Raw genomic sequence first — 22021 nt, 5'->3', positions numbered from 1 at the left:
AGCGCTGAGATATCAGTGGGCCTCACACAATCCAAAAGTGTCCAGTGTCCAAAAGTGTGTGCAGATATTCAAAATCTCCCTTATCCTCTAGTCACTTTTGTCACAGCAGTGCCATCGAGCCTGTCACATAGCGCTGAGATATCAGTGGGCCTCACACAAACCAAAAGTGTCCAGTGTCCAAAAGTGTGTGCAGATATTCAAAATCTCCCTTATCCTCTAGTCACTTAGGTCACAGCAGTGCCATCGAGCCTGTCACATAGCGCTGAGATAACAGTGGGCCTCACACAATCCAAAAGTGTCCACTGTCCAAAAGTGTGTGCAGATATTCAAAATCTCCCTTATCCTCTAGTCACTTTTGTCACAGCAGTGCCATCGAGCCTGTCACATAGCGCTGAGATATCAGTGGGCCTCACACAATCCAAAAGTGTCCAGTGTCCAAAAGTGTGTGCAGATATTCAAAATCTCCCTTATCCTCTAGTCACTTAGGTCACAGCAGTGCCATCGAGCCTGTCACATAGCGCTGAGATAACAGTGGGCCTCACACAATCCAAAAGTATCCACTGTCCAAAAGTGTGTGCAGATATTCAAAATCTCCCTTATCCTCTAGTCACTTTTGTCACAGCAGTGCCATCGAGCCTGTCACATAGCGCTGAGATATCAGTGGGCCTCACACAATCCAAAAGTGTCCAGTGTCCAAAAGTGTGTGCAGATATTCAAAATCTCCCTTATCCTCTAGTCACTTTTGTCACAGCAGTGCCATCGAGCCTGTCACATAGCGCTGAGATATCAGTGGGCCTCACACAATCCAAAAGTGTCCAGTGTCCAAAAGTGTGTGCAGATATTCAAAATCTCCCTTATCCTCTAGTCACTTTTGTCACAGCAGTGCCATCGAGCCTGTCACATAGCGCTCAGATATCAGTGGGCCTCACACAATCCAAAAGTGTCCAGTGTCCAAAAGTGTGTGCAGATATTCAAAATCTCCCCTGTCCTATAGACACCTTGTACCTTGTTTTACATTACTATATAGTTTGTTGGATTTTGTCTACATTTCTACCAAAAATGAGGAAGGCTGGTGGAAGAGGCCGTGGAATTGGGCGGGGGTTGGCAGCTGGTAATGATGGTGTTGGTGGTGGATCTGATGGTAGTGGCAAGAGCAAAATAGGACCGAATGCAGGAGGTGCTGACCCTGCGTCATCGTCTGGCTACATAAGGCCTCGAACGCTTAGTTTTCTAGGAGTTGGCAAACCGCTTTTAAAGCCAGAGCATCAGGAAAAAGTTTTGTCTTACATTGCTGACTCAGCCTCCTGCTCTATCGCTTCCTCTTCTTCAGTTGTAAAAAGTAAAAGCACTGAGTCGTCATTGGAGGCTCATGTTCATGAACCACACCTTTCCTTGTGTCCTTCACCCCAACCAAGATTGAAGGATGACGCAGGCCATACTACTGATTACTCCATGGAGCTGTTTTCACATACCATGCCTGGATTATCAAGTGAAATGGTGAATTACCCAGGCCAAGATGAATCTGACATGGAGTGCACTGATGCACAGCTGCTGATGGATGATTCTGCTGGTACATTCACTCAGAGCACTACATTGTCCTCGCAGTGTACAGAGCCAGATTCTGACCCTGATGAGACTCAGGTGCCCCTTCCCGCACACTATACCACCATACACGGTGACACAGAGGAAGGTGCACATGACATAGAAGAGGAGGTGATGGATGACCCAGTTGTTGACCCAGATTGGCATCCATTGGGGGAAGAGGGTGCTGCTTCCAATAGCTCAGATGAGGAGCATCCACAGCAGACATCGACATCGCAACAGCTGTTATCTGGCAGGCCCGGAGCACTCCAAAGACAGGTTCCAAACATCAAAAGAGTTGCTGGACAGCTTGTCCAGAGGGTTAAAAGATCACAGCGTGCTAGGCCGCAAAATGTCTGCCAAAGTAGGAAGAGTGCAGTGTGGCACTTTTTTGAACAAAATCCTCATGATCAGGCCAAGGTTATCTGTAAGAAGTGCGCAAAGACCTTTAGCCGAGGGAAAAATCTGAAAAATTTGAATACCAGTTGCATGCTTAGACATTTAAACACCATGCACTTGCAAGCATGGACACAACACCAAACCTCAAGTGCCACATGTGCAACTGATCACAACGAAGGTAGTCAGCAACGCTACATTGTTTCCCCCACTGTAAGCCCACCGGTTAGCACAGCAGCAAATGTTGAGGTGTCGTTGCAAGACCACAGCAGTCAGGGAATCCCACTGTTATATCAACGAAAGACTGATTCTAGGCCATCAGAAAGAACACCAACTCCATCACCATCATCAACCCTCTCTCAGTCCGCCCTGTCCACCGCTACTTCCACCATATGCAGCTATCAAGTCCAGCTCACCCTCCCAGACACTATGAGTAGGTCAAGAAAGTACTCAGTCTCTCATCCACGTACACTGGGTTTGAACGCCCACATTGCCAAACTAATCTCGTTTGAGATGATGCCCTTTCGGTTGGTGGAAAGCACAGCTTTCCGCAAACTCATGGCCTATGCAGTACCACACTATGACCTACCCAGTCACCACTTCTTCTCTCGCAAAGCCATCCCAGCCCTCCACCATCATGTGAAAGACCACATTGTCCATGCACTCAAGCAGTCAGTGAGCGGAAAGGTGCACCTCACAACTGATGCATGGTCCAGTCGGCATGGCCAGGGCCGTTACGTGTCCATCACTGCGCACTGGGTTAATGTGGTGGATGCAGGGTCCACAGGGGACAGCGGTGGTGGGACAGTGCTGCCTAGCCCACGGTATAGGAAACAGTTGGCTGTAGGCGTTCGACCCTCCTCCTCCTCCTCCAGAAGCGAAAGCTCGTCCACAGAGCGCAGTCGTTCGAGCACTCCATCTGCAGCTGCCACTGTTGCACACGATGTGTCCCCCTATCGAGCAGCTAGTGGAAAGCGTCAGCAGGCTGTGTTGCAGATGATGTGTTTGGGCGACAGACACACCGCCGAGGTGCTGGCCGAGTACTTGAAGCGACATACTGAATCATGGCTGGGCAGTGTACATCTTGAGGCAGGCAAGGTAGTTAGTGATAACGGCCGTAATTTTGTGGCAGCCATAGCCCTTTCAAAACTCAGCCACATACCTTGCTTGGCTCACACCTTGAACCTGGTGGTGCAGTGCTTCCTCAAAAATTATCCGGAGTTAACAGCCCTGCTCCATAAGGTGCGAAGACTGTGCGCGCACATCCGCCGGTCGCCTGTACACTCCGTTCATATGCAGAAGCTGCAGCGATTGCTCCACCTTCCCAACCACCGCCTCATTATCGACATTGCAACAAGGTGGAACTCCACCCTGCACATGGTGGAGCGGCTGTACGAGCAGAGGCAGGCCATAATGCATTTGTGGGAGGATACACGGCCAGGCACTTTGAGAGCAGACATGGAGTTGACAGGTGTGCAGTGGTCGAAGCTGAAAGACCTTTGTAAAGTCCTTCAATGTTTTGAGGAATGCACACGGCTGGTAAGCGCAGACGACGCCATCCTAAGCATGAGCATCCCACTTATGTGTCTGCTCATGCAAACTTTGACGCACCTTAAGGAGCAGGCGTCTGCAGCCAATGTTGATGAGGAGGAAGAGGAGGAGGGAATCCTTGATGACATTCAGCCATTGTCTGCTCAGGGACCTCTCCTGGACGAGGTGGAGGAAGAAGAGGAGGATGATGATGGGGATGATTACTTAGGGGAGGAGGATGCATCTCGTGGGGCAAGTGAAAATGTTGGCGTGGCAAGGTCTGGTACAGGGTTTGTGCGTGACTGGAGGGATGTGGATTTGCCAGAAAGTGCTCCTCCACCCAGCACTCGCAGTGCATCATTGACACCGGGAACATTGGCCCACATGTCAGATTATGCCTTGCGGATCCTAAAAAGGGACCCCCGCATTGCCAAAATGATGAACGATGACGACTACTGGTTGGCCAGCATCCTGGATCCACGCTATAAAGGCAAATTACAAAACATCATGCCACAGGAGAACCTTGACCTAATATTGGCTAATAAACAAGCAACTCTGGTAAATCGGTTGCTTGAGGCATTCCCAGCACACAGCAGCGGTGATGGTTCTCACACGAGCCGTACGGGCCGGGGGCAGCTTGGCAGAGGTGTTCGTGGTGCACACAGCAGAAGTGGCGTTGGAGACAGGGGTTTCATGACAATGTTGTGGACTGATTTTTCAAATACCGCTCACACAACTGGTAATACAGCATCGATGGAAAGTGACAGGAGACAGCAGTTGTCAACTATGGTTACAAACTACTTTTCCTCCCATATCGATGTTCTCCCACACAGGTCATTCCCCTTTGACTATTGGGCCGCTAAACTGGACACCTGGCCTGAATTGGCCCAATATGCCTTACAGGAGCTCGCTTGCCCAGCTGCAAGTGTGCTATCGGAAAGAGTCTTCAGTGCAGCTGGATCAATCCTGACAGAAAAAAGGACCCGTCTGTCAACCCAAAATGTGGATGATCTAACCTTCATTAAAATGAACCACGCATGGGTTTCCAAGGATTTTGTCCCACCTTCCCCTGATGACACATAGGGTGACAGAAAAATGGCTTGCTTTGGTCCACCTCTTCCTGGTACTTCACCTATTTCGCCTTTTGCATCAGCTGAATGTCCAACATCAACATATGCCACTTTCTAAAACTCCCTAACTGTGCTGCCTCCCCCCCCATGGCCGGAGTCACCACCTAGCGCACGACACCGTGCGAGTGCCGTTGCCCTGGACAGGTGGGTAGGCCGACTCTTGGGCGCGGGCACTGGCACAGGGTCCCTCATAGTGCAATCAAGTGTCTCTGACGGTGGTGGTGCACACCCGCCGTCAGACACACCACTGTACTATGAGGGGCCCAGTGCCAGTACCGACGCCCATGAGTGGGCCCCCTTGCTTGGGCAGGGCCCCAGCATTTGCAATCTTTACCTCTCCCTGCTCCTCCGCTGTGTAATCTGGGCCGTCAAATCCATACTGTGCCTGACACCGTCTGAGCCTGCCTCCTGATGTATAGACATATATTTTGAATGTGTACGCTATCCATACATGTTATCCGGGGATACGGTACCCTTTCTAACCTTTGTGCAATCACGTGCAATCCATACTGGGCCTAACACCGTCTGAGCCTGCCTCATGCTGTATAGACATATATTTTGAATGTGTACGCTATCCATACATGTTATCCGGTGATACGGTACCCTTTCTAACCTTTGTGCAATCACGTGCAATCCATACTGGGCCTAACACCGTCTGAGCCTGCCTCATGCTGTATAGACATATATTTTGAATGTGTACGCTATCCATACATGTTATCCGGTGATACGGTACACTTTCTAAGCTTTGTGCAATCACATGCAATCCATACTGGGCCTAACACCGTCTGAGCCTGCCTCCTGAGACATATATTTTGAATGTGTACGCTATCCATACATGTTATCTGGGGATACGGTACCCTTTCTCACCTTTGTGCAATCACGTGTAATCCATACTGGGCGTGAGAACGGCTGGCGAGCTGTTAAGCAAGCTACAGCACCTGTCCAGACAAGTACAGGGATTCCCTAGCGAGGAGACTTATTTGATTGTTTTCAATGTTGGGACAGCAATTTTTGGGGAGCATTATACTCTGGAGAATGATAGATGGGGCCCACCATACACTGGAACATTCCAAAGGTGGACATCAGACACTGGAGCAGCATTTACAGGGCCCATTATACACTAGAGCATTAGAAATGGGGCCCATTATGTTTGGAGCATTATTTGGGCCCATAAGACAGTGGAGCTTCATCCATGGGGACCATCATATACTGTAGCATTATGTGGAGCTCATCAAATACTGTTTCAAACATTATATGGGACCAATGATTCTGTATGGAGAAATAGATGGGCCTCGTCATGAGATGTAAAAAGTGAGGTATTTTTCATTGGATTATACCGCTATTTCTCTGCCGTATCGGAGCATGATGAGTTGTGGTATGTGTTAAAGGGGCGCTCTTTCGCCCAGGGCACATGAAAACCTGGAGCCAGCCCTCCCCCCCCCACAGTTTGTAGCCAAATAACCCCCATTTTTCAGTGCGTAACTTGTATTATGAAGTTAATTAAGGTTGACAAGCTTAAGAAAGAAGAATTGATGCTTTTGGCATTCAAATGGGCACTGTAGGTGTGTTTCCTGTCCTCCTCTCACTGCCGACTTTTATTCCCCATTGACTTACATTGGGTTTCGTGTTTCGGGACGACCCCGACTTTTCCCTATAATCGGACGATCTTGCTCGACCCGACTTTTGGAAAAGTCGGGTTTCACGAAACGAAACGCGACCCTAAAAAACCAAAAGTCGCTCAACTCTACTGACAACCATAGAGGTCCCCAGGATAGCACCAGTTGTCATGCTAACACACCGGTGACCCACAATCACGCGATGCGGGTCACCGGTGGGCGTATTTCTGACATGATTGCCGGAAGGGCTTGTTGAATGCCACTATCAGAGTTTGACAGTGGCATTTAACGGGTTAATAGCCATAGGTGGATCGTGATTCCACCTGCAGCTATTCCAGGCACATGTCAGCTGTTCAAAACAACTGACATGTCCTGGGAAAGATGTGGGCTCACCGCCGGAGTCCATATCAAAGGAAGAGAGTCTGACATCAGCGTACTATTACACCTGATGTTGGAAAGGGGTTAAATTAGGCATTCTTAAATGAAACAAAATTATCAAAGTGGTTAATTCAGTTTGACAAATCTGTCTAATTTTATGACTGGCTGATCTAAGTTTACACTACCTATTAGTTTGCTTACTTTGTGCCAGAAATGCGCACTACAATTATGGTGCATGATGTTGCACATTGGTTTATAAGGTTTTTCTATTAAATCACCATGCTTTTCAATGAGGCCAAGCATGTTCTCAGCTATGATGCAAAAAGCATCTAAAACACATTATAAATGTGAATCAAAATGAACACATCCAGCCCATGAATGGCAGCTTCTCGAGACTCACATCCAAAGATGGATGCGTTTGTTTTGATTTACTTGTCCTGTGCGAGCCTGTGTTTGGCTCTTTCACTTGGATCCACCCGACGCAAGCTGCAAGCCCTGTCCATTGAAAAGTATCCCAGAGGATTTTTTTGAGGATACACAGTCTAAAGCCATCAGGTGAGTGCATGAAGTTGTGTACCCATCAAAGACTAATATATATTGTGTTTACGCACTTAGGGCACTGCATTTTGTTTGTTCTTCTCTCCCAAACAGGTTTTTTTTTTCTTTTCGTACATTATAAATGTGGTGTGAGTCATGACAGACAGTTTTTGCCACAAATTATGTCACACGGTCGTCGATTCTCTCATGTGAGGGATTCGAGCCGATTAAGCTAATGTCACTCGGATCAACTATGTCAGAGTGACACCTTAGGCCAGTTTCACACGTCAGTGGCTCCGGTACGTGTAGTGACAGTTTTCTCACGTACCGGAGACACTGACACACGTAGACACATTCTAATGAATGTGTCTATGCAGATGTCAGCGTGTTTTCACGGACCGTGTGTCCGTGTGCAAAATACGCTGACATGTCCGTTTTTGTGCAACAGCACGGATCACACGGACCCATACAAGTCAATGGGTCCGTGTAAACACATACCGCACACGGATGGCGTCCATGTGCTGTCCGTGTGCATTTTCCAAAATATAGGGTTAAAGATTAAACTAATTGTATCAATACCAGCTAGGTGTCTAGACATTGTCTGCAAAAAAGTTGGCTCACAGTCTGGACAGTATTTGGAGTGAGGTGAAGTTGGACTCTTCTCATAGTGGTTGGAAGTTTGTTGTTTGGTCATTTTTCACAAAATTATGGCCCTACGTGTGGACACAGAACAGCTTATACGTCTGGTGGAGCAACATCCCGAACTTTGGGACACTCGATCTGACGGATACCATGACAGGCTGGCTATAGAACGTGCTTGGTTTGCTGTAGCTGAACAGCTCTACCCCAGACCTGGTTGGGTGACATATTCACCAGCCAAGCAGGCAAAGTTTGGTAAGTTACCCCATAGATCTTCCTTTTTAACAATCACATTCCAAAATGTTTTCATATGACCATATTTAACATGGTTATTTAGATTTGCAAGGTGACATGTGTAGCAAAAACACACATTAGATTAATATTTTGTGCATTTGTCTCTTGAATCATATCATATATATTACATTTAGTCCTAGGTTTAGAGTTTGATCCCTCTATGTAATATACAAATTCATCATTAACCATTCTTGGTGAAAATGTTAAAAACATGCAGTGTGTGTCTGTGGCAGTATTTTTGTGTTGCTCACTAGCTTCATGTCTGTCACACTTGTTTTAGGGATCCTACATTTGTAAAAAAAAAAAAGCATTTACCTTGCTAAATCAATGGCTACTTGTCAGACATGTGTTAACAATGTGAAGTTTTGTACTCTTCCATGGGCTAACAATAGTGTTATATCATATTTAACAGTCTGTACTGTATAAAACCATATCTGTACAGATGTCTCACATTTTGGGGGCTTTGGCCTAACTAGGCTGCCATATTTAGCCATGTGTGAATTTCCAGAGCAAATTGTAAAAAAAATTAGCCTTGCAAGTGTAAACTAGATGTGTATTTCCTGAAGGAAGTACAGATAGTGGTTTGAAATGGTGCCTGGGCTGCCCCTTTAAGAGAGACTTGCCTGCTGCCCCTGCAAGACTTTCAACTCAGGATCCGTTTTAAATGTGGGTGCCTCTCAGGGGTCACTTTGGCCTCAGGGTCTGATTTGGTGGGTGGGGCCCCTCAGGATCCGATTCGGTGGCCTGGGCTCCTCAGGATTTGAATTAGTGGCCGGGATTCCTCAGGGTCCAATTTTGTGGGTGGGGCCCCTCAGGGTCTAATTTTGTGGGTGTGGCCCCTCAAGGTCCGATTTTGTGGTGGCCCCTCAGGGTCTGATTTTATGGGTGGGGCCCCTCAGGGTCCGATTTTGTGGGTGGGGCCCCTCATGGTCCGATTTTGTGACCGGGGCACCTCGGGGTACGATTTTGTGGCCGGGGCCCCTCAGGGTCTGATTTTATGGCCGGGGCCCCTCAGGGTCTGATTTTATGGCCGGGGCCCCTCAGGGTCTGATTTTGTGGGTGGGGCCCCTCAGGGTCCGATTTTGTGGCCGGGGCCCCTCAGGGTCCGATTTTGTGGCCGGGGCCCCTCAGGGTCCGATTTTGTGGCCGGGGCCCCTCAGGGTCCGATTTTGTGGCCGGGGCCCCTCAGGGTCCGATTTTGTGGCCGGGGCCTCTCAGGGTCCGATTTTGTGGCCGGGGCCCCTCAGGGTCCGATTTTGTGGGTGGGGCCCCTCAGGGTCCGATTTTGTGGGTGGGGCCCCTCTGGGTCCGATTTGGTGGGCGGGGCCACTCTGGGTCCGATTTTGTGGCCGGGGCCCCTCAGGGTCCGATTTTGTGGCCGGGGCCCCTCAGGGTCCGATTTTGTGGCCGGGGCCCCTCAGGGTCCGATTTTGTGGCCGGGGCCCCTCAGGGTCCGATTTTGTGGCCGGGGCCTCTCAGGGTCCGATTTTGTGGCCGGGGCCTCTCAGGGTCCGATTTTGTGGGTGGGGCCCCTCAGGGTCTGATTTGGTGGGCGGGGCCACTCTGGGTCTGATTTGGTGGGCGGGGCCACTCTGGGTCTGATTTGGTGGGCGGGGCCACTCTGGGTCTGATTTGGTGGGCGGGGCCACTCTGGGTCTGATTTGGTGGGCGGGGCCACTCTGGGTCTGATTTGGTGGGCGGGGCCACTCTGGGTCTGATTTGGTGGGCGGGGCCACTCTGGGTCCGATTTGGTGGGCGGGGCCACTCTGGGTCCGATTTGGTGGGTGGGGCCACTCTGGGTCCGATTTTGTGGGCGGGGCCCCTTACGGTCTGATTTTGTGGGCGGGGCCCCTCAGGGTCCGCTTTGGTTGGCGGGGCCACTCTGGGTCCGCTTTGGTGGGCGGGGCCACTCTGGGTCCGATTTGGTGGGCGGGGCCACTCTGGGTCCGATTTGGTTGCCGGGGCCACTCTGGGTCCGATTTGGTTGCCAGGGTGGCTCAGCCTCCTTTTTGTAGGCCAGGGTCTATCAGCCTCCGATTTGGAGCCTTGGGTCACTCAGCTTTCGATTTAGCGCACCGACCCTTTAAGACTTATTTTGGTGCGCCGGCTCTTTAAGAATCACTTTGGCGCGTCGGCCCTTTAAGAGCCAGGGTGGCTCACTGGGCTTCTAAATCCACTTTGGCGCCCATTCTCTCTCAGGGGCATGCGTCATGTGATGAAGCTAGATTTGCATTTGTGCTGTGGGTTTTGCTTTAAGAGCTGATATTATGTGGCAGAAGCTCTGTCTTGGAGAGGTCATGTGACGTTCGTAGGCGTTGGCATAGTAACTGGGTGTGCCTGCACATATCAATGAGCTCAACTGCCATTTCAATCGCCTCAGGGCATGTTTTAAGCTTCCCATTGAAAAGCATTGGAGACAGTGCATTCCAATGACGGGAAAAAAATTTTTCAAACGCAAATTGCGCAAAAACTACAAATCCGATCGACACGAAAAATACTTAGCACACCTCTCATGGACGCTGGCTTCGAAACGACACCTCAACAGAGTCTGTGCGTGTAGCGGTTCGGGCTGTATTAATTGCGGAAATCAACTGAATAATAAGAAGAACTAGATGTGTATTTCCTGAAGGAAGTACAGATAGTGGTTTGAAATGGTACCCGGCTGCCCCTTTAAGAGACTTGCCTGCTGCCCCTGCAAGACTTTCAACTCAGGATCTGTTTTAACTGTGGGTGCCTCTCAGGGGCCACTTTGGCCTCAGGGTCTGATTTGGTGGGTGGGGCTCCTCAGGATCTGATTCCTTGGCCTGGGCTCCTCAGAGCTTGAATTGTTGGCCGGGATCCCTCAGGCTCCTATTTTGTGGGTGTGGCCCCTCAGGGTCCGATTTTGTGGGTGTGGCCCCTCAAGGTCAGATTTTGTGGGTGTGGCTCCTCAGGGTCCGATTTTGTGGGTGGGGCCCCTCAGGGTCCAATATTGTGAGTGGGGCCCCTCAGGGTCCGATTTTGTGGTTGGGGCCCCTCAGGGTCCGTTTTTGTGGGTTGGGCCCCTCGGGGTCCGATTTTATGGGTTGGGCCCCTCGGGGTCCGATTTTGTGTCCGGGGGCCCCACAGGGTCCGATTTTGTGTCCGGGGGCCCCACAGGGTCCGATTTTGTGTCCAGGGGCCCCTCAGGGTCCGATTTTGTGGTTGGGACCTCTCAGGGTCTGATTTTGTGGTTGGGACCTCTCAGGGTCTGATTTTGTGGTTGGGGCTCCTCAGGGTCCGATTTTGTGGCCGGGGCGTCTCAGGGTCTGATTTTGTGGTTTTGGCCCCTCAGGGTCCGATTTTGTGGGTGGGGCCACTCAGGGTCCGATTTGGTGGGTGGGGCCACTCTGGGTCCGTTTTTTGGGGCGGGGCTACTCAGGGTCCGATTTGGTGGGTGGGGCCACTCTGGGTCCGTTTTTTGGGGCGGGGCCACTCAGGGTCCGATTTGGTGGGCGGGGCCCCTCAGGGTCCGATTTGGTGGGCGGGGCCCCTCAGGGTCCGATTTGGTGGGCGGGGCCCCTCAGGGTCCAATTTGGTGGGCGGGGCCCCTCAGGGTCCGATTTGGTGGGCAGGGCCCCTCAGGGTCCAATTTGGTGGGCGGGGCCTCTCAGGGTCCGATTTTGTGGCCGGGGCGTCTCAGGGTCTGATTTTGTGGTTGGGGCCCCTCAGGGTCCGATTTTGTGGGTGGGGCCACTCAGGGTCCGATTTTGTGGGTGGGGCCACTCAGGGTCCGATTTGGTGGGCGGGGCCCCTCAGGGTCCGATTTGGTGGGCGGGGCCCCTCAGGGTCCAATTTGGTGGGCGGGGCCTCTCAGGGTCCAATTTTCTGGCCGGGGCCCCTCAGGGTCCGATTTTGTGAGCTGGGCCCCTCAGGGTCCGATTTTCTGGCCGGGGCCCCTCAGGGTCCGATTTTGTGGTTGGGGCCCCTCAGGGTCCGATTTTGTGGTTGGGGCCCCTCGGTCCGATTTTGTGGTTGGGGCCCCTCAGGGTCCGATTTTGTGGCCGGGGCCCCTCAGGGTCCGATTTTGTGGCTGGGGCCCATCAGGGTCCGATTTTGTGGCCGAGGCCCCTCAGGGTCCGATTTTCTTGGGGGCCCCTCAGGGTCTGATTTTGTGGCAGGGGTCAATCAGCCTTCGATTTGGAGGCCGGGGTCGATCAGCCTTCGATTTGGAGGCCGGGGTCGATCAGCCTCCGATTTGGAGCCTGGGGTCACTCAGCTTTCGATTTGGCGTGTTGGCCCTTTAAGACTCATTTCGGTGCACCTGTCCTTTAACAATCACTTTGGCGCGTCGGCCCTTTAAGAGCTAGTTTGACTCACTGGGCTTCTTCTAAATCAACTTTGGCGCACATTCTCTCTCAGGGGCATGCGTCATGTGATGAAGCTAGATTTGCATTTGTGCTGTGGGTTTCGCTTTAAGAGCTGATATTATGTGGCAGAAGCTCTGTCCTTGGGGCGTCATGTGACGTTCGTAGGCGTTGGCATAGTAACTGGGTCTGCCTGCGCATATCAATGAGCTCAACTGCCATTTCAATCGCCTCAGGGCACGTTTTGCCATTTCCCATTGAAAAGCATTGGACACAGTGCATTCCAATGACGGGAAAAAAATTTTCAAACGCAAATTGCGCAAAAACTACAAATCCGATCGACACGAAAAATACTTAGCACACCTCTCATGGACGCTGGCTTCGAAACGACACCTCAACGGCGTCTGTGCGTGTAGCGGTTCGTGCTGTATTAATTGCCATAGTCAACACCTACCTTCATGTTTTCCAAAATTACCACAATGTAACTAGTTAGTTGATTTGGTGTTTGTTGTCAATTATTTAGATTTATGCCACAATGTCTTTTCTCCTAGGATGTATGACAACCTGGATGACTCAGATGATTCGCCCACCCCAGACAGATCATTGGCATGTACCTCAGCCTCGGAGACCGAACCCCCAGTGGACCCTACTCCACCAACACAGCCTGAACAGGTGTCTGATGCCGGTGAAGCCTCCACTAATGCTGCTGAGGAAAGCACACAACAATCTGGTGAAGCAACATCACAAGAAGTAGCCCCAGTGCCACAGGCAGCATCAACACAATCAGCCCCAGCACCACAGGCAGGATCAACAGCCAATGTCCCTCGCTATCTTGCCCACACTCTCAGAGATCGATGAAACAGGCGACATGAAGACACGTGAATGTTGCCTGAGCTGATTGATGCACGAGTTTTAACCATCATGAATTCCTTGACACTCAAAAATTCAGTAGAGCGGCTTTGTAGGTCCCTCTCCCCCTGCCTAGCAAAAGTTCCTGAAGAACGGCAGGAACGTATACAGGCTGCTATATTGACACTCATTGCTGCATGTCAGGGAGTGCAGGAACCCAACCATGTTCTAGGGCCCATAGAACAATGGCGAGCTGGCCAGCTTCCCATACAAATGGCATCTGATACCAACATCAGAGATGTGCCAAATGTTGGAACACTATCCTCACAGGCCGAACCTATCACAGCAACACAACAAGCTGAGAGCATGGGTGCATCCATTCCTTTGCCTCCAGCTCCTTCCTCAAGCCAACATTATGGCCCAATGTCCGGCCCTTATTCTGACCCTCCTGCTCCTTCCTCGAGCCAACATTATGGCCAAATGTCTGGCCCTTATTCTGGCCCTCCTCCTTCCTCAAGCCAATATTATGGCCAAGTGTCCGGCCCTTATTCTGGCCCTCCTGCCTCGAGCCAACATTATGGCCCAATGTCCGGCCCTTATTCTGGCCCTCCCTGTTCCTGCCTCTAGCCAATGATATGGCCAAATTGGCGGCCATGCTTCTGGGTCTTTAGCTCCTGCCTCAAGACATTCTTTGCAAAAAAGGTCTCGCAGTTTTTTGGTTCCTCCTTCCCGTGCCTCCAGACATCATTATGTCCAAGGGTCTGCCCCCACCAGCACCTACAGCCAACAATCTCAAAACGTGCCTTCCATCATCTCTGTGGGGGATAGTAGTGCTGTTAGTTTTGCCCATCCACAGCCCTATTCTCTACCAACAAGGCAGCAGACACCTGTGTTTGAGCATTTTGTTACACACAGCCATTTGACAAGAGGTGAAAATACTACATCACAATCCTATGCCACCCAGATATCTGAGTCAGAAAGTACTTCAGTTCAACCACAACATGTCCAGTCGTCCTTTTTAGGAGTGTCTTTAGAACCACAACCTTATCCACCATCTCCATCTGTTTTCCCTACAATGTTCACATCCACACCTCATCAAACACCAACACTCCTGGGCCAATTGTCTAAAAGTCAAATGGACACACACTCTGCCAGCCCAGAATATGAAAGCACACTCAATCCCAGTGACGAGTCTTTCCCTTGTAACTAATCTTGCTTAATATGTTGAGTACCCAAAAAATGCAGCTAGAACAACATTCCCAAAAATTATAAAGGTGCTTTGTTCTAATAGGCCATCACATTGAGTTTTTGGCTCCTGTATAGCCTTTCATTATCTGTAATAGTTTGGATATCGGCCTAAATGTTTGGTATATGTCTGGGTGTGTGTGGGTTTGCACCCTTTTTTTTGGGGGGGGGATGGAGGTTGGAGGTGAGACTCTTGTTGTATTGTAAGCTAAACACATAGCTTTCTATTTTTTCATTTTGGAATGGAAAACACATTTTGAAGCCATATGTTGGAACCAAAAATAAACAATTTGTTTAATTGTTCCTATGTGTTTTGTTTTATTTTTACAAATGAATCTGTTACATCAAACAGGCATCAAAACATTCACATTTAGTACATAGTTTATTGTGTAAAAACTAAAATGTAATGGCACACAGCAATTGCTAACAATGTAGATATAGCCGATCATCTTTATTAAATATGTGTACGTTTTGTTCACATGGCCAATAATATACATTACTGGAAATATACTATAATTAAAGAAGAACACAAGGTTTGTAGGTTTTTTATAATTAAAGAAAGTACAATCATGGGCACACAGTTTGCTCACACTTTGTCAGACTGTTACGGCTCATTCACACTAGTGTCAACTTGTGAAATACTACACAAATCCTAATGTATTGGCATTTACACCTATGTTGAGCAATGATAAATTCAGACACTATTATTTAGCTAGCTCGCATTGGCTTAGGATACTAATGAAAACAAGTTTCAGCGTGCTGCTATAGTAATTTTTAAGAAGATGACAAGACACAATAGAACTCCCTGGCTTAAACAAGTTCAGCAATCCAACACTTACATTAGGCGAGTGCTGTTGGTAATGGACACACCAACTGCATTGTGAAAGGTGGCAAATCATGTGATGCAGATAGTAAGCACAATGACAGCTGGCAATATCAATGAGATATATGTATGTATCGTATTTGCATACATACAATAATATATATATATATATACACATATTTTTATCATAGAAAAACATATGCTGACACAATACATACATAGATGTGTATATTTTCAACACTCACAAGGCAATCATTACTCTGGCGGGTTGGGTGCTAGAACATCAGGAGATGACAGGATAGAAGACATGCTTTGCACACAGTTCAAATATTTTTCATGTGCAGATATATATATATGTCACAGACTCAAGTGTGCAAAACTATTGAGCTTGGGAAAAGGCAATTTCTTTTGTAATTATCAATGTTAGTATGTATGTTCAAGCTGATCATCCTGTGTCACACTAACATTCCATACCACACACAATGCTTCAGGGTGGTCTTTATTTTTGCAGACACATTCTTTCTTGCTGCCAAAACATACTTTCCTACAAGTAAACATTAGCCTAAACCAAGACATAAATGAACCAAAATGAGGTATTAGTTATTTGGTATAGTTAACCATAAGACTTTGAGAAGGCCATGTATCTGTTACTAACATAAAATTTAAGGCCGCAACCAACATCAAGGGTCCTAATTGTCTTGTGAGTCCATAACAAAATTATTAGCCAAATGGCACAAAAATTTCATAAAGACACTTAGAAAATTCAGACATATGTAAAGCTAACATTAGTTGTTCAGCTCAGTTTGCCATGGCACACTACCCTCTGGTGTTATAAAATAATCAGTAAAAAGATTCCTGACTTGAAGGCCAGACTGAGCAACTTGGGTAGCATGCTGGCCTTCCTCTGGTAATGTCCCATTTACCACTCTCTCCTCATCCAAATCATCCAAGGATGGTTCTTGTTTTCTTGAAAAATTATGCAAAATCACAGCTGCCTTTATGACTGCCTGGACATTGTCTGGATGCATCTGGATTTGTGTTTCAAAGATACGCCATTTACTAGTAAAGATCCCAAAAGCACACTCAACCAATCGATGTGCTCTCATGAGTCGCATGTTAAAAATTCGCCTACGGGTGTCCAAACTTCGACGTGGAAATGGGCGAAGAGCATGCCTGGACAGTGCAAAACCCTCATCAGCAACCATAATAAATGGTGCAGGTGGGGATGAGGCTCCAGGAAGCACACATGGTTGGGGAATATTAAAATTTTGCGCAGCAAGATGACTATCTAATCTGGAATATCGAAAGATGCGAGCATCAGATGCACTCCCTGTATGTCCCAATATCAGCAATTACAAAGCAGTATTTGCTGTCAGCTACAGCCAGCATCACTACAGAAAAATATTTTTTGTAATTAAAGTAACGAGACCCTGATTTTGGGGGCTTCTTCACACGAATGTGTTTACCATCAAGGGCACCTATGCAATTAGGGAACTCTGTGGCTTTCATGAACCCCTGGGCAATTCTTACCCAGTCTTGTGTGGTTGGCTGAGGCATGAATCGGCTCTTCAGCTTGTCCCATATGAGCTCACAGGTTGAGCGCACAATCCCGGATATGGTTGACGTTCCAAGGAGGAACTCAAAATGGAAGAAAATGAATTGCCAGTAGCCAGGAATCTGTTCACAAAACAATAGTTTAGGTGTCTAACAATAAGAAAAAGGTACAGAATATGATGGAAAGGAAAACTGTCAGGATCCTGACAGCGCCGGCGTACAGCCTCCGCTGAGCAGGGACTCACCCGCACTGTAGGGACCCCTGAGGACAAGAACAGCTGGAAAGTTCAGATGCACAGGACCTGAACGCTGAAGTTTTAGCAAGCAGGCACAGGACCTACGGTCATGTGAACATTAAATAGCCGCCCTCTGCCAGAGAGAGGCAGAAACAATTAACTCCCTGTCTGACCAGGACGGGCCAAAGCAAAACCCTGTCCTGGATCATGACAAAAACAATACTAACATAGTGAAGCTCAGACAGCACATATAATTATAACAGATATGTTGAATAAAATCTAAAGAACAACCAAGAAGGAAGCACATACAGTTTTGGCTAAAGGTTGTGCAACCAAGTATTAGGCTGAGGGTGCCAATACTTTTGTCTGGCCCATTTTTGGAGTTTTGTGTGAAATGATCAATGTTTTGCTTTTTGCGTCATTCTCTTTTGTGTTTTTTCATTTAAGACAAATTAAATGAAGATAATAATACCAAAGAATTTGTGTTTGCAATCATTTTCAGGAAGAAACAGTATTAGCTGACAAAATTGCAGGGGTGTCAATACTTTTGGCCACAACTGTAGGTGTAAGTTAGAATAGCCAGGTCAGAAATTTGGCATGTTACTAGTTTGGTTGAGGGTAATAGGATTAGGTTAATAGTAATACGTCATAGCCAAATTGTTTTTTGGCCTGTAGTTGTAGGAGAATGTTAAGCAAGACATGTATAGCATAGCGTTGACAGACTGCATTAACGCTACCCCCATAATGCGATCGCGTTATGTGATCCCGCTAGCACAGATGCTTCATCTGCGCTAGCAGTGACGGACCCTCAGACGCTGCAGACCGCGTCCAAAGGTACGTCACAGAATGACGGCACATTGCTAACGCATGCCGCTTATAACATGCGTTAGCGATGCGCTTGTCTATAGGAGTGTATGGGTGCATTAACGTATCCGTTACATAGCATTAATGCCGCTATGTAACGATGCGTTAAACGCAGCACCCGAACACTATGTGAACCCAGCCTTAGTGGTTGGGTGAAGCCATTTATTGGCAAACTACTATGTTTTCTCTTTTTAAATCATAATGCCAACCCAAAACATCCAAATGACCCTGATCAAATGTTTACATACCCTGGTGATTTTAGCCCGATAATATGCACAGAAGTTGATACAAATGGGTTTGAATGGCTACTAAAGGTAACATTCTCACCTGTGACAAATGCCAGGAAAATTGTTCAGGATGCAAAGAAAAACCCACAAATAACATCAGCTGAAATACTGGACTCTCTAAAAACTACCAGTGTGGCTGTTTCAAGATGCACAATAAGGAGACACTTGAAGAAAAATGGGCTGCATGGTCGATTTGCCAGAGGAAAGCCAAATGACCCTGATCAAAAGTTCACATACCCCTTTTCTTAATACCAGGTATAGCCACTTCTAATGTAACATCTATAGGTACTGTCACACTTAGCGATGTACCAGCGATCCCGACCAGCGATATGACGCGGTCAGGATCGCTGGTATATCACTAAGTGGTCGCTAGTGAGCTGCCACACAGGCAGATCTCACCAGCGACATCGCTGGGGACGGGGGTCGCTACTTACCTGTCACACCAGGCGATCCTGCGTCCTCCCGCCCGGCTCCACGCGTCGCTCGTCCTCACAGCAGGAAGCGCCGCAGGAAGCTGACGATGAGAAACAGTCCTGAACGTTCTCGCGTGATCAGCGATAACCAGCGGGGGAGCGGGTCAGAGGTAAGTATCAGACACAGAGATTTCGCTAGCAATATCGCTATAATGTCACTAGTTATAGCGATATTGCTAGCGATATCTCTTAGTGTGACATGCCCTTATGTCAGCTTGAAGTCTTTTGTGGTAGTTGTGGATGAGGTTCTTTATTTTCTCAGATGGTAAAGCTGTCCACTCTTCTTGGTAAAAAGCATCCAGTTCCAGTAAATTCCTGGTCTGTCTAGCATGAACTGTGCTTGAGATCTCCCCAGAGTGGCTCAATGATATTGAGGTCAGGAGACTGAGAGGGTCACACCAGAACTTTCACTTTGTTCTGCTGTAACCATTGACAGGTCAACTTGGCCTTGTGTTTTGGATCGTTGTCATGTTGGAACCAGTACGACCCATACGCAGCTTCCTGGCTGATGATTGAAAATTTGCCTTCAGTATTTGCTGATGACATGCTACATTCATCTTTCCTTCAACTTTGACCAATGCACTTCCAGACACAACTTAAAAATGTGTTTTATTGCTGCTGAAGCAGTGCTTAGGAAACATGAAGAGATCTATTGGCTTATCTTTTAAAGGACTACACAATCATAATAATGATTGGGAAGTTTAAAGTATCTGGCAGGTTCCCTTTAAAAGTTAAAAATGAAACAACAAATAGTTGCAGTAGGATAACTGAAGATATAATTAAAACCAGCCAAATAACTAAACATGTGCGTAGTTATAAATTTATAGTTTGAGCATTGAAATGTCTCATTTCTGTATATTTTTGCATTGCTTGACAGGGAAAAAAAACTGTTCTGATTAAATAAGTACTTTATTCTTTTGTATTAAATGACTTTCAGCTCTCACTCATAATGGTAATTATATCTTTATAGAGTTGAGCGACTTTTGCTTTTTTAGGGTCGCGTTTCATTTCGTGAAACCCGACTTTTCCAAAAGTCGGGTCGAGCAAGATCGTCCGATTATAGGGAAAAGTCGGGGTCATCCCGAAACACGAAACCCAATGTAAGTCAATGGGGAATAAAAGTCGGCAGTGAGAGGAGGACAGGAAACACACCTACAGTGCCCATTTGAATGCCAAAAGCATCAATTCTTCTTACTTAAGCTTGTCAACCTTAATTAACTTCATAATACAAGTTACGCACTGAAAAATGGGGGTTATTTGGCTAAATTTGTGGGGGGGGAGGGCTGGCTGCAGGTTTTCATGTGCCCTGGGCGAAAGAGCGCCCCTTTAACACATACCACAACTCATCATGCTCCGATACGGCAGAGAAATAGCGGTATAGTACAATGAAAAATACCTCACTTTTTACATCTCATGACGAGGCCCATCTATTTCTCCATACAAAATCATTGGTCCCATATAATGTTTGAAACAGTATATGATGAGCTCCACATAATGCTACAGTATATGTTGGTCCCCATGGATGAAGCTCCACTGTCTTATGGGCCCAAATAATGCTCCAAACATAATGGGCCCCATTTCTAATGCTCTAGTGTATAATGGGCCCTGTAAATGCTGCTCCAGTGTCTGATGTCCACCTTTGGAATGTTCCAGTGTATGGTGGGCCCCATCTATCATTCTCCAGAGTATAGTGCTCCCCAAAAATTGCTGTCCCAACATTGAAAGCAATCAAATAAGTCTCCTCGCTAGGGAATCCCTGTACTTGTCTGGACAGGTGCTGTAGCCTGCTTAACAGCTCGCCAGCCGTTCTCACGCCCAGTATGGATTGCACGTGATTGCACAAAGGTTAGAAAGGGTACCGTATCCCTGGATAACATGTATGGATAGCGTACACATTCAAAATATATGTCTATACAGCATGAGGCAGGCTCAGACGGTGTTAGGCCCAGTATGGATTGCACGTCATTGCACAAAGGTTAGAAGGGGTACCGTATCCCCGGATAACATGTATGGATAGCGTACACATTCAAAATATATGTCTATACAGCATGAGGCAGGCTCAGACGGTGTTTGGCCCAGTATGGATTGCACGTCATTGCACAAAGGTTAGAAAGGGTACCGTATCCCAGGATAACATGTATGGATAGCGTACACATTCAAAATATATGTATATACAGCATGAGGCAGGCTCAGACGGTGTTAGGCCCAGTATGGATTGCACGTCATTGCACAAAGGTTAGAAGGGGTACCGTATCCCCGGATAACATGTATGGATAGCGTACACATTCACAATATATGTCTATACAGCATGAGGCAGGCTCAGACGGTGTTTGGCCCAGTATGGATTGCACGTCATTGCACAAAGGTTAGAAGAGGTACCGTATCCCCGGATAACATGTATGGATAGCGTACACATTCAAAATATATGTCTATACAGCATGAGGCAGGCTCAGACGGTGTTAGGCCCAGTATGGATTGCACGTCATTGCACAAAGGTTAGAAAGGGTACCGTATCCCTGGATAACATGTATGGATAGCGTACACATTCAAAATATATGTCTATACAGCATGAGGCAGGCTCAGACGGTGTTAGGCCCAGTATGGATTGCACGTCATTGCACAAAGGTTAGAAGGGGTACTGTATCCCTGGATAACATGTATGGATAGTGTACACATTCAAAATATATGTTTATACAGCATGAGGCAGGCTCAGACGGTGTTAGGCCCAGTATGGATTGCACGTCATTGCACAAAGGTTAGAAGGGGTACCGTATCCTCGGATAACATGAATGGATAGCGTACACATTCAAAATATATGTCTATACAGCATGAGGCAGGCTCTGACGGTGTTAGGCCCAGTATGGATTGCACGTCATTGCACAAAGGTTAGAAAGGGTACCGTATCCCTGGATAACATGTATGGATAGCGTACACATTCAAAATATATGTCTATACAGCATGAGGCAGGCTCAGACGGTGTTAGGCCCAGTATGGATTGCACGTCATTGCACAAAGGTTAGAAGGGGTACCGTATCCCCGGATAACATGTATGGATAGCGTACACATTCAAAATATATGTCTATACAGCATGAGGCAGGCTCAGACGGTGTTAGGCCCAGTATGGATTGCACGTCATTGCACAAAGGTTAGAAGGGGTACCGTATCCCCGGATAACATGTATGGATAGCGCACACATTCAAAATATATGTCTATACAGCATGAGGCAGGCTCAGACGGTGTTTGGCCCAGTATGGATTGCACGTC

General features: G+C 47.7%; 1 long non-coding RNA gene across 1 annotated transcript; it reads left to right on the top strand.

The window, feature by feature from the left end:
* Positions 1–6655: 6655 nt before the first annotated feature.
* On the top strand, positions 6656–14823 carry LOC141093126 (uncharacterized). Its single transcript, XR_012232985.1, has 2 exons — positions 6656–7186; positions 12978–14823. It is a non-coding gene; the product is annotated as an uncharacterized lncRNA (long non-coding RNA).
* The last annotated feature ends 7198 nt before the right edge of the window (positions 14824–22021 follow it).

This window comes from Dendrobates tinctorius, unplaced genomic scaffold, assembly GCF_039654945.1.
Source record: "Dendrobates tinctorius isolate UK_male_01 unplaced genomic scaffold, ASM3965494v1 ptg000062l, whole genome shotgun sequence".
Lineage (NCBI taxonomy): Eukaryota > Metazoa > Chordata > Amphibia > Anura > Dendrobatidae > Dendrobates > Dendrobates tinctorius.
Note: the sequence above shows the minus strand (reverse complement) of the source record. Positions and strands in the feature narration are given on the sequence as shown.